At 42.2% G+C, this 12,436-nt stretch overlaps 1 protein-coding gene and 2 long non-coding RNA genes across 7 annotated transcripts in view; 1 reads left to right on the forward strand and 2 right to left on the reverse strand.

Annotated features, from left to right (window-relative positions):
• The window catches only part of LOC124262903, a 29,895-nt gene extending 27,451 nt beyond the window's left edge, over positions 1-2,444 (reverse strand). The window contains exon 1 of the long non-coding RNA XR_006894723.1: positions 2,348-2,444. This is a non-coding gene — a long non-coding RNA (uncharacterized LOC124262903). The remainder of the gene's footprint in view (positions 1-2,347) is intronic.
• The window catches only part of LOC124262900 (cell wall protein DAN4-like), a 45,650-nt gene extending 42,229 nt beyond the window's left edge, over positions 1-3,421 (forward strand). For 3 of the 5 annotated variants that reach the window (XR_006894718.1, XR_006894719.1, XM_046697493.1), the window contains one exon: positions 1,204-1,387. The gene's annotated coding sequence lies outside the window, so the exon portion shown is untranslated. The other 2 variants (XR_006894720.1, XR_006894721.1) reach the window with 2 other exon arrangements.
• Positions 3,422-4,432: 1,011 nt separating this feature from the next.
• On the reverse strand, positions 4,433-8,756 carry LOC124262934. The gene is made up of 3 exons (XR_006894730.1): positions 8,607-8,756; positions 7,140-7,306; positions 4,433-5,102 (listed from the first exon to the last, which is right to left on the reverse strand). It is a non-coding gene; the product is annotated as an uncharacterized LOC124262934 (long non-coding RNA).
• Positions 8,757-12,436: the final 3,680 nt, after the last annotated feature.

The following is a 12,436-nucleotide window of genomic DNA, read 5'->3' on the forward strand; positions in this document are numbered from 1 at the left end:
AGTATTCTTCGAACACATGTTTTACAAACCATCGAAGAGGTAAAAAGTATGTATAGTTCGAACGCAGCTTTTAGAAATTCTTTATGCTTACTATGGAAAACAGGGAGTGTGGTCGGGTTAGTGAGTGTCTCATAAAAAATAATAGCTTGACACATTGTAGCAGTGTCCAGAATCTCTACCTGCTCTTTCTTCGGGTAAACTGAACATTAGTCAAGATGTGTAGAGGAGCTGTCTAAACTCCAGACAAAAGCGTAATATACAAGAATGGTTCTAGCAAACTGCAGATTTAAAATAATCCGGTAGGGATACTCAAGAAAAACTCAATTTGGCACAAATGTAAGATCACCGTATTATTTGGGTTCACGCTTTCTTAGTAAAGGGGGCGGTGGGGTAGCCTAATGGACCCGGGTTAGATTCCCTACATGGGTACAATGTGTGAAGCCCATTTCTGGTGTCCCCCGCTGTGATATTGCTGGTATATTTCTAAAAGCGGCGTAAAACCATGCTCACTCACTCACTCACGTAGTAAAGGACAGATTCTGGTACTAATCCTGTCGAATCCTGCTCAGTTGTTGTTCGAGCAAGAATTTTACAAGTTAATTACAACATTTTTGCATTAAAGACATTAGTAAAGCTGGTAAAAAAGTTTCCAAATTTGATGCATCAGTGACGAAAATGACACACCTGGAAACAACTGGCAGGTTCTGGCAGATTATGGCATGATGGTCCGTTTCGAGAACACCTGGTGTCATCAGTGATCTACACCGATACGTAAGGTATCCGCTTTATAACTCAATAATATTTGGACTTTCCGTGAGGGCGGTTTGGTAGCCTCGTGGTTAGAGCCTTCGCTCGTCAGGCCAAAGACCGAGGTGTGTTTCCCCACATTTGTGCAATATGTAAAAGGCCAATACTGGTGTTACAAGCCATGACATTGATTCAGTATTGTGGGGTGAAACCCAAGTAATTCATTCACTCTCCTTTTTTAAGCAATGTTCATTGTGTACTATTAAACAAGAAAGTAGACCACTTTGAAATTAATTCTGCTTTCTGACTTCCAGTTTGCCCCTGTTCGTGAGATGCCCCAAGTGCCAAATATCGCAAGGTACACGTTACAATGTGCGAGACGCTGCACTCTCCATGTCCATGAAGTATGTAAAACTGTGTGAAGAAATACAACTGATAGTTCATTAAATCTTTTAGGAGCGCATATCTAGCTGCCTTGGAATACACACATCTATGGTACTGCCTGAAGTGTCTGGCATGATCACCTGTTTCCAGAAAACATCGACTGGACAATGATTCACAGCGATTCATTAGGTATCCAGTATTTATTTCTTCATGCATATTTGTACACACATAAAATAAAAAATGATATGGCATTTTAGATATATTTTGCGTATTTACTTTCGAAGGACAAGGTGAAATAAAAAAAATGGTCTCATCAACACATAATGTTATTAAACAGTATCTAATAAATATGTAACTTTTGATCTCTTATAAGGAGAACAATTTGTAAAGTATGCTATTATACCTGCTATCTTTTCGTTATGTTTCCTTCTGCCGGGGTTTTGTAAATATGAGCATCAAGTTCATGGGTGTAAATTAGCTTGGTTGGATGGTTGTAGTTTTACGCCACACTCAGCAGTATTCCAGCTATATGGCGGCGGTCTGTAAGTAATCGAGTCTGGACCAAACAATCCACTGATCAACATCATGAGCATCCATCAACACAAATGGGATGCGATGACATGTGTCAACCAAGTCAGCGAACCTGACCTCTCGATCCCGTTAGTCGCCTCTAACGACCAGCATGGGTTACTGCAGATCAATTCTAACCCGAATCTTCAACGATGCAAAATGGCTGTGACAGTTGGATGGTACAATGACTATGGCATCCTTTTGCTGCCAAGATCAACATTCCTTTGATTAGGAGTATATTACGATTTACAAAATCTCTTAGATGAATACTCATTAATGTCTGTTTTACAATCAACTGGCATCTATAATATATATTTTTCTCTACAGACGCCATCATGGAAAAGATGTGGGACCTGACATAATCAGAGTAGCCTCCCTTTGTCAAACCGGTACACGCAATCTGGCGCCCGTGTGATGCTGTCGTTGATGTCACACATTCCAACGTGTACTTTGTTTTTTCTGGATCTTTGGCGTGTTTTCCAAGAAATCCTAGGTTGGAATCAGATTGACCATACATCAGCAGCGTTATATGTTTATGTATACAGTGATTGAAAGGAACCACAAGATTCAGAGTACAAATAGATGTGTCAAGTAAGGCGTCAGTGCAGGACGAATGTATAGGACATTTTGACACATGTGGTGCCACTTGGCAAGTGACTAAATATGCTTCTGTTGTTGCTGCAGTAAATTGGCAACCAGAAGGAGATTGTAATGACATGTTAACCGTCGTGCGCATTACAGGCACTGTGTGTGGTATGGTCCCCGGGGAGTTGAGAATATAATTCGAGGAGGAAACGCAGTGAAAATGGTACATATAACCAGAATCTAACATGTCCAGTGTTTGAGTTGATTGTGATCCGAATTCTAGAAGCTGGTCGTTAACTCGTGTGACACCGCTAATAAATACGCGCGAAATGTTTAGTTCTGTGACTTCTAAATCTTGAAATGCAATCTGTTCGTCATATCTTAGGCACGACAGGTGCTTAGAGAATCCTGGAGTTCTCATATATCATATGTTTTACCCTTGAATGCCCACGAGGTAGTAACAACTGCACGTTGTACACCTTTGTGCTATACCCACGAGCACGCAATGTTGTTATATCTCCTGCTGCGTGTCTATTCTGTGACATGAATATAATAGTATTCTACAGAAGTCGTACGGGACATGTTCAGTTATATCTCCGAATCATCGGACTGCCTCTCGGTCTTGTGAGCAAATCGTCTTTCCGGGTCGTGGAAGGTGGCGAGTTTGCGGACCGATGCCTCGCGTGTATGCAACAAGGATTAGGCGATTGGAATCAGCGAGTCTGTGCGGAGTGAACCTGGTAAACTGGGGCATGGCATCTGTGTGGGTTAAAACTAAATGTTTGTGTAGGTCTGGAGAAGAAATGTTGCCACACACACAGGTTCATTTGAAACTTGCACATTCATAAAAGTAGTCCGTGAGGTGTATTACCGCTGGTAGGACCATTGGTTCATGTTTGTAGGACATAATTCAGAAAAGACAACCCCAGATGTTACAGTGAAGCTATAAATCCCTTGTCGAACACAGTGATGTTTTTGTTACTGCATTTAATTCAAACGTCAAACTGGCGATTAAATGTCCGAATTTTGTCCCATTTTATGTATTCTGTCGAAATAGTTTGTGTAATAGCGTTGTTTTTATCTCCAAGTGTCTCCTTGTAACGTTTTGTGTTCAATAATTGTAGTTTTCCAATGATTCTTGAATGGACGATTTTTGGGCTACATGGCATTGCCCAAACGAGTTGTTCACGTCTCTTGGGAGTGCCAGAAGCCACAGCCAAAGATCATGGGTTTGAATCCCTTTTCTCTATGATCATATTTCTTCCTCCATCCACTCGTACCTGTGGGTAATTATTTGACAACTGTATGGCTCAAGGATTTCCACCGTCGTCAACCTGACAACCGGAGGCCCAGACAGTCGTGGCGATTTGTGGGGGCTCGCTTTGTGGAACGGAGCTCTAGGAAGCTCTATTATACCCAACACACTCACTCACTCAAAGTTATAAACAAGGAGAATCATGTATGATGGTACAAGACCCAAATTCGGTAAATTTCGTAAAATACGATTTTATTAGATATATCTTTAAGAAAGGACTATAAACAAAGCAACAACCTCCGGGACAGCTGACTTTGAAGGGAACAGAAACATACAACAAGTAAAACGTCATGCTAGCCTCCCTGTGCGGATTCTTGAACACTATACTATACTCATAACTGGCGAAACATTTATGTCAGAACATATAACGAAAGGGAAAGCAGTTGTGCATTAAAAAGGGTTTTCTTTAACTTAGATTTTGGTTCTTTTGCTTATCTTTGGTTAGGGTTATGGTGCAGACAGGAGAATATAGCCTACATGGTATATTAAACATGGAGACAAACATGTTAATGTGCATTTACATATTAATATTATAAAGTAGATAATAATGAAGACATGATATGACACTTTACTTATTACCCATGTGAACAATCGAACCTGTGGTTGGTCGAGTTCAGTTTTACGCCGCGTCTATAGTCCGTTTGGCTCAAAAGCGGACCGATGAATTGCAGTCTGACTCGAAAACTAATAAACATATAATACTCAATGAAACGCTGATCATAATCAAAACATCAGACCAATTCCGTGAGTTTTTGCAGAATTTATGTCCAAATAATATAAAAGTTGTTTAACAAACTATCATTAAAATATTGACACAGTTCACTATTTGTTACGAGGGAGGAGTGCAAACACTGCAAAGACTGGAACAGCCAGGTGTGCGAGAAAGGATGGAGACGGCACAGCACAGGTGAATGAATCTTGTGCTCGTGCTTCTCGCACACCTCGCTGTGCCATTCTCTGCATGGAAGGTGTTTGTACTAAGAATATACTACAACTACCTCAACCATTATCCTATTGCCATCCCAAACACAGTTCAAGCCGTGGCTGGTATCCGTTTAGCAATAGGGTGCCTGGGTGGTTTTAGTTACGTTGCATGTCATCCTTACGGGTACCCATTCACTTCTGTGCAATGTAGTTTTGTTTTGTTTGTAGTAGTAGTAGTAGTAGTAGTAGTAGTAGTAGTAGTAGTAATAGTAATAGTTAGTAGTAATAGTAGTAGTAGTAGTAGTACTAAAATTAGTACTAGTGTAGCATGTCTTTCTCGGTGTTATCAGCCGTGGTTCAAGCAACGGTAGACCTCGGTGCGGCACTTGTTACAGCTTCCGGTGGTCCGCTTCCGGAAGAGACGACGGTGCCTTCAGATACCGGTTCTATGGGCCGTGGCCCCGGGGTCGGGTGATGTCCCCATTTGTCAGATGGGTCTGTCGTACTCACGGGAGGATAATACGCTGGCGGTGGCGGTGGCGCTGTTGTGTAGGGGGCGGCTGCACGATGCCGGGCCCTGCAGGCATAGTACAGAATGCATTACACCGGTCCAAATTAAAAGTGCAACTTATATGATAATACATCAGTAACATACAAAACCATACAGGTGTCTCGTCCTGCTTGTACTCATGGAGCGTTGAGGGGTGTATTTTAGACAGGAGGCAGGGGAAATAGCTTTGACACCACATTTTGTATATCAGCACGATAGGGTAGCCCAGTGGTTAAAGCGTTCGCTCGTCACACTGAAGACACGGGTTCGACTCCACGCATGGGTACAATGTGTGAAACCCATTTCTGGTGTTCCCCGCAGAGATATTGCTGGAATAATACTAAAAGCGGCGTAAAACCATACTCACTCTCTCACTCACTCACCCAGTACGATAAGCTTCGTTTGGGGAAGGCTGATTGTTAGCTATGGCGAAGGGGTTGCTGGCTGCAGTTTCTAAACCGTGTACAGACGTTGTCCGCTCGACAGTGACGTAATTACTATTGTACGCCAACAGTTATGTTTATATTACGTCAACACTGATATTTGCTTTGTGGAAACCAGTACGCAACTAACTACATTGCGCGTGATATTTGTAAAGACATGGATGCTAATCCTCTTCTAAACTTACACGTTATTATATGCTATTCCCCAAAAGAAATGCATAGGCCAGAAATCTGTTGCGAAAATGTTATATTTTCAAACATGTATAACTCGTCCACAAATAGACTTTAGTACATGAATTTTTACATCAGTTTAGAAGAAGGAAATGTCTATACAACCAAGCGATAACGAAGACGCTGAGTGCGATGGTGACGACGTAGCACGGTCCCGATGTCGGGTCTCTTGGCTCTCAGTCCAAACTCTCTCAACCTGTTGCTTACTTTTTCATCGGATATCATCCGAAGTCCAGGCACCCTGGCTGCTGTGCTCTCACCCGTGGCAGTACGATCACGCAAATGTAGTACCCGGATGTACCGATCTTGGGCTGCAGTGGCGACTCGATGTCTGCCTGTACGGGGACGGTCTTTTGTTATACCTGTTTGGTTGTAACGAGCTGCAAGCCGTGATATCGTGCTCAGACTTACATTCAGACGCCTGGCAGCAGAAGATTGTTAATCTCCAGCGTGAATTCTTTCAATAGTGATGTTCCGTGTCGCAGAGTCAAGACGTGGCGTAGAGATTTGACCTTGAAACTCCTTCAAAAGGATTGCCGATTTCCGAAAGTAATTTGGATTTTTATAGCCAGACAGTGCATGCTCTTACCGCACAATTTCAACTAGAAGGTGATTTCTGTTGCGTTGTGGCGATGCCTTTTTAATCCTTGTAAGAAATCTCATCAAAATCAACATTTTCAGGTAAAGTCGAGTTGTTACTTGTGCAATTGTGTAAAATCATGTTATCAACACTTCTGTTACATATTTTGACGATTGTTTGAACGTTAACACAAAAGGTAATTAATAGATTGTTTTTTTAAATACAAAACGCCTATGCGTTTCTATTTTTGGGATAGTATCTTTCATAATGGAATGGAATTATATCAATGAAAACTCATTGTTTATGCTCTGATGCAACTCGATAGAAGTAAACAAAAAGTTAACGATTTAACGCATTTCTGCTGAAAGCACAGGCGGTTGTACGATTCCGATTTTACCATGCGCATGTGGTTATGAGCGAACGGGAATGGCGTTACGGCGCGACAGTCCAGTAGTATCACTGCGGGGAACACCAGGAATGGGCTTCACACATTGTACTCATGTAGGCAATCGAACCCGGGTCTTATGCGTGGCGAGCAGACGCTTTAACCACGAGGCTAACAAACAAACCCCCTGCTCCCCTCCCCCTTCCCTCCGCATATGCCTGGGATCACTAGCAATGATACAAGATGCTCGCAAACGTGAGCAAAATGGTGAGTGAAAAGGCCACTAGTGGGCCTGAGCGACTATTTTGACTACATCCCCACGAATGAGGGTACAAACCAGAAGAGCCTGTTTCTATAGCAACTGACCAAGGTGACTGGTCCCTACATGGACGCACGTCGCTATATGACTGTGGGATGTTGCCTACCGAAGCTGGTGGTCTGTGTGTTTGGGTTCGGACTTGGGTGCACGGACCCTGACCGAGATCCTCGGTTTGTTGTTTTACATAAGAAGTAAGAGGCCACTCCGATGATGGCACAAAATACGACCAGGCCTCCCGTCACACCGACACCGATCCAGATATAGGGGGTGGAACTGGGGAGAAAAACAGACACGACCCTATGAAACAATTTCTCAATCTATGCTCAGTCTATGTTAAGTCTCTGTTAAGTCAAAACACTACATTCCACTTCTTATTTCAGTCAATACCTTCACTGAGTCAGTCTGTGAATGGAGGCAAATCGGTGATTTTATTATTACCTCCATTTTCCCACTCTACAACATACATATTATAGTCATATATAATGTCAAGATGTACATACTTGTCCTTTCAATCAATTGGTATCGGTGATAGTATTAGGTAATCTCTGCATATTCAATAGTACTTCCGGTTTCTTTAAGTGGAATTTAACAACTGGTATGATGAAAAGGAACAATTCTGAATATGGATATACAACTTCTTATTTCAATAGATGTGTCGCTTCTTTGTAGATGCTAACATACTTGCTTGATAACGGATTGCATCTACACCGGAATGTCGCATCTTTTACAATAAAAAGTTGTCCATCCGCCACAATCGTTCTTATATACTTTCCTACGAGATTTCAGTCTACCAACTGATTCACAGGGGGTAAGCCCTGTCTATGCTCAAACGGAAGTTGGTCGTCATCAAGTACCATTTCCCTGATGGACAGTCGATCCCGGTAGAGAGTGACCCCCAAACTTTGTAAGATTTTGATATTTCCAAGTAGTAAATGTTTATGAAATCGACTTGTCTTATAAGCTGAATGGCACATTTTTGTAATTCTAAGGGAATTATATTTTCAAATGTTTTGGTTTTAAGTTTTATTATGTACTGTCAAGAAATGCTTCAAATGTAAACAAAATATAATGTGTCATGACCAAATAATAGGGGTTATAATCCATGACCATTCAACTTATAAGACAAGTCGATTTCATAATCATTTACTACTTGGAAATATCAAAATCTTACGAAGTTCGAATGTCTATCGAGGAAATGGTAGTTGATGACGACCTACTTCCGGTTGAGCATAGACAGGGCTTACCTCCTGTGTGATTAATCAATTCTTATATTTTTCAAAACGTAACGGATCTAAATATCATCCAAATATCCTTTCTGTGCCAGCGATAATCTGACAAAGTTACTAGGTATATCATAACACTGTACACGTTTCATTAGACATAGTTATTATGTTATTAGGTTATTATGTGTCCAGGTTTATCAGAACAAAATATAGGTTCGATGTTTTCAGGTTTTAAATATCAAGGTTCAGTATCAGTTCAGACTTACACCGACATTGCGCTGACGTGATGTGATTATCTCCAAAGCGGCGTCACGTCAAATACTTCGAATATATATGAAAACGTCACTCACACATGCTTTACTTCCAATATAGATGAACTGGACAAACAACATTTGTCCTCATAGGTGCCACAGCAGGTACCGTGACAGTAGTATGTCGTAAATTTCCAACGCCAGTCCAAGGAATCCCAATACGTCCCGGTGCAGCTGATGAACCCGGCTGTACCTACAGAAATACCGAAGCTGTATATTGGAATAATGAACAATAATGGGATTAATAGATTTGTAGAGTTTTATCAGCGCCAAAACATCAGGATTCTCTGCACACTTAGAGACTTAGAGACACAGAGAGAATCATAGACACAGAGAGACTCATAGACAGAGAAAGACTCATAGACACAGAGAGATTCAGAGACACAGAGAGAATCATAGACACAGAGAGACTTAGAGACACAGAGAGACTCATAGACACAGAGAGATTCAGAGACACAGAGAGAATCATAGACACAGAGAGATTCAGAGACACAGAGAGAATCATAGACACAGAGAGACTCATAGACAGAGAAAGACTCATAGACACAGAGAGATTCAGAGACACAGAGAGAATCATAGACACAGAGAGACACAGAGAGACTCAGAGACACAGAGAGATTCAGAAACACAGAGAGAATCATAGACACAGAGAGATTCAGAGACACAGAGAGAATCATAGACACAGAGAGACTCATAGACAGAGAAAGACTCATAGACACAGAGAGATTCAGAGACACAGAGAGAATCATAGACACAGAGAGACTTAGAGACACAGAGAGACTCAGAGACACAGAGAGATTCAGAGACAGAGAAAGACTCATAGACACAGAGAGACTTAGAGACACAGAGAGACTCATAGACACAGAGAGACTCAAATACACAGAGAGACTCAGAGACACAGAGAGACTTAGAGACACAGAGAGAAACATAGACACAGAGAGACTCATAGACACAGAGACTCAGAGAGACTCAGAGACACAGAGAGATTCAGAGACACAGACAGACTGAGAGACATAAAGAGTCGCAGAGAAACTCGGAGACACTCAAAGACACAGAGAAACTTGGAGACACAGAGAGACTCATAGACACAGAGAGACTCAGAGTCACAGGGAGAATCATAGACACAGAGAGAATCATAGACACAGAGAGAATCATACAAACAGAGAGACTCATAGACAGAGAGAATCAGAGACAGAGAGAATCAGAGACACAGAGAGACTCAGAGACAGAGAGAATCAGAGACACAGAGAGACTCAGAGACACAGAGAGAATCAGAGACACAAAGAGACTCAGAGACACAGCGAGACTCAGAGACACAGAGAGACTCAAAGACACAGAGAAACCAAGTAAGCAGCTGATCATGTATTCGCACTTATACCATTTCACTTCACAATAGTCAGTCATCATGATGATATATGAGTTAATTTGTAAGATTTACGTAATTTACGTAAAAAGTAAATGTTTTCAGACATTCTCCAAATTAAAACGTACCTGGCACAAATAAGACAAGGAACAATCCAAAGTTTAGAGTTTCCATAACTGTAGAGTTTAACAGTCTGACATGACAGGTACCAGCTTCACCTGCACATGGGAAAAATGTCCCGTCAAAGATAGGCAGATTCACGTTTCGTTGATTTCGTTGATAACAGGTATCCAAGACACGCAGTACACAAGGCACACGTGTCTGGCACAACATCAAAACTAGGTTTTTCCTGTTACAACTACTTTAAAAGTGTCATGGTTATTTATATATACTCAATACCACAACATTAGCACAAGAATTATAATTTACATTTCGGACTGAATATATGCTTCAAGGTGACATGAAATGTTCCTTCTATCACATAATTTGTTTGTTAATTGTGTAATACCGAGCTGAGCAGCATTTGATCCACATGACGGCGGTCTGAAAATAATCGAGTCTGAACCAGGTACACAACCTGGATCGTATTTACCATCTGGGTCAGGAACACCATCTGAGTCAAGTGCACCATCTGGGTCATGTGTACCATCTGAGCCATGTGTACCATCTGGGTCATTTGTACCATCTGGGTCATGTAAACAATCTTAGCCATGTGTACCATCTGGGTCATGCACACCATTTGAGTCATGTGCACCATCTGGGTCATGTGTACCATCTGAGCCATGTGTGCCATCTAGGTCATTTGTACCATCTGGGTCGTGTACACCATCTCAGTCATGTGTAACACCTGGGTCATGTGTACCATCTGGGTCATGTAAACAATCTTAGCCATGTGTACCATCTTGGTCATGTACACCATCTGGATCGTGTGTACCATCTGGATCATGTGAACCATCTGAGCCATGTGTACAATCTGGGTCATTGTACCATCTGGGTCGTGTACACCATCTCAGTCATGTGTTACACCTGCTTCATGTGTACCATCCGGGGCATACACTATCTCAGTCATGTATTACATCTGAGCCATGTGTACCATCTGGGTCATTGTACAATCTGGGTCGTGTACACCATCTCAGCCATGTGTTACACCTGGGTCGTGTGTACCATCTGGGTCATGTTAACAATCTGAGCCATGTGTACCATCTGGGTCGTGTGTACCATCTGAAACGTGTGCACTATATGAGACATGTGTACCATCTGGGTCATGTGTACCATCTGAGTCATGTGTACCATCTGGCCCATGTGTACCATCTCGTTCATGTACACCATCTCAGTCATGTGTACCATCTGGCCAATGTGTACCATCTGGTTCATGTGCACCATCTGAGTCATGTTTACCATCTGGTTCATGTATACAATCTGTGTCATGTGTACCATCTGGTTCATGTGTACCATCTGAGCCATGTGTACCATCTGGGTCGTGTGTACCATCTGAGACGTGTGCACTATATGAGACATGTGTACCATCTGGCCCATGTGTACCATCTCGTTCATGTACACAATCTAAGTCATGTGCACCATCTGAGCAATGTGTACCATCTGGCCCATGTGTACCATCTGGTTCATGTGCACAATCTGAGTCATTTGTACCATCTGGTTCATGTATACAATCTGTGTCATGTGTACCATCTTGTTCATGTGTACCATCTGAGCCATGTGTACCATCTGTGTCATTTGTACCATCTGGTTCATGTACACACTCTGAGTCATGTGTACCATCTGGGTCATTTGAACCATCTGGGTCATGTGTACCATCTGGGTCGTGTACACCATCTTGGTTATGCGTACCATCTGGGTCATTTGTACCATCTTGGTCAAGTAAACAATCAGAGCCATGTGTACCATCTGGGTCATTTGTACCATCTGGGTCGTGTACACCATCTCAGTCATGTGTTACACCTGGATCATGTGTACCATCTGGGTCTAGTAAACAATCTGAGCCATGCGTACCATCTGGGTCGTTTACACTATCTGGGTCGTGTGTACCATCTGGGACATGTGCACCATTTGAGTCATGTTTACCATCTGGGTCATGTGTACCACCAGGGTCATGTGTACCATTCGGGTCATGTGTGCCATCTGGCCCATGTGTACAATCTGGTTCATGTGCACCATCTGAGTCATGTGTACCATCTGGTTCATGTATACAATCTGTGTCATGTGTACCATCTTGTTCATGTGTACCATCTGAGCCATGTGTACCATCTGTGTCATTTGTACCATCTGGTTCATGTACACACTCTGAGACATGTGTACCATCTGGGTCATATGAACCATCTGGGTCATGTGTACCATCTGGGTCGTGTACACCATCTTGGTTATGCGTACCATCTGGGTCATGTGTACCATCTTGGTCAAGTAAACAATCTTAGCCATGTGTACCATCTGGGTCATTTGTACCATCTGGGTCGTGTACACCATCTCAGTCATGTGTTACACCTGATCA

The sequence above is a fragment of the Haliotis rubra genome, unplaced genomic scaffold (genome assembly GCF_003918875.1).
Source record: "Haliotis rubra isolate DU_JTF1 unplaced genomic scaffold, ASM391887v1 Scf86, whole genome shotgun sequence".
NCBI lineage: Eukaryota > Metazoa > Mollusca > Gastropoda > Lepetellida > Haliotidae > Haliotis > Haliotis rubra.